Source organism: Otolemur garnettii, unplaced genomic scaffold, assembly GCF_000181295.1.
Source record: "Otolemur garnettii isolate 467f Iridium unplaced genomic scaffold, OtoGar3 scaffold00014, whole genome shotgun sequence".
NCBI classification, from domain to species: Eukaryota; Metazoa; Chordata; class Mammalia; order Primates; family Galagidae; genus Otolemur; species Otolemur garnettii.
In genome coordinates, this window is record NW_003852409.1 from 15,799,621 (window position 1) to 15,800,841 (window position 1,221).

Genomic DNA, 1,221 nt, shown 5'->3' on the forward strand with positions numbered 1-1,221 from the left:
CCAGGCTGGGGATTTGAACCTGCCACCTTAGGTGTATGTGGCTGGTGCCTTAGCCACTTGAGCCACAGGTGCTGAGCCGGTCTTAATGTAATTTTAACAAGCCTGCTTGTCTATTACCACTGTTTCAGGTCATTCTCCCTTACTCTCTGTCATTGTCACTTTTGCTGTCCTTTCTTCATCCTTCTTTTTAGATAGGCTTTTTTATTATCTTTATAAAGCAAGCAAAAAAGTGGGTTTCCCTCACTGTAATCTTACTTTTTAAATGTTTCCTTCTCACCTAACAAATAAGTTGAATAAGTAGAATATTTAAAGTTAAGGTGGAAGGATATAAAAAAGAAATTAGCTGGGCATAGTGGTGCATGCCTGTTAATCTCAACTATTTGGGAGGCTGAAGCAGGAGGATCTCTTGAGCCCAAAAGTTTAAGGTTACTGTGAGCTGTGATGCCACAGCATTCTACTCAGGGTTACAGAGTGAGATTGTTTCAATAATTCGTTAGTAATTAGTTAATTAATAAAGAATGAAATGGGCACAGGGAACTGAATCAGTATTTCAGATCCACCTTTAGCTCGTTTCTAAGTTTGTTTAACAGTTCTCATGAGATACAATTCACAGGCCGCACAATTCACACACATTTAAAATACACAGTTCCATGGCTTTTAGTATATTCGTAAAGTTGTGTAACCATCACCGCAGTCAATTATAAAATTTTTCATCATCCCCCTTTACCCTTCAGCTGTCAGCCCCAATGCCTCCCATTCTCAGCTCTAGGCAACCACTAATCTTTGTATTTCTGTAGATTTGCGTGTTCTGGGCATTTCTTGTAAATGGAATCATACAATATGTGATCCCTTGTGACTGGCTTCTTGGACTTAGCAAAATGTTTTTGGTTGTCTATATGGTAGCACATATCAGTACTTTGTTGCTGTTTACAGCTGAACATTATTTTACTGTGTAGCCCCATTCTATTTGTCTGTTCATCGATTGATGGACATTTGGATTGCTTCCACCCTGGCTATTAAGAGCGTCTGTCTTTTTTAGATAATTTCTTTTAAGTGGTCTGTAGTCATTGTAGAAAATTTGAAAAATATTAAAGAAAATTAAGAATGTGATAAAATTTATGCATAATCCCACCACTCACGAATCAACTTTGTTAATACTTTTCCTGTGGGGAAAAATACATGTTTATGTAGCTGAGTTTTTTTTTTTTTTTTTTTGAGACA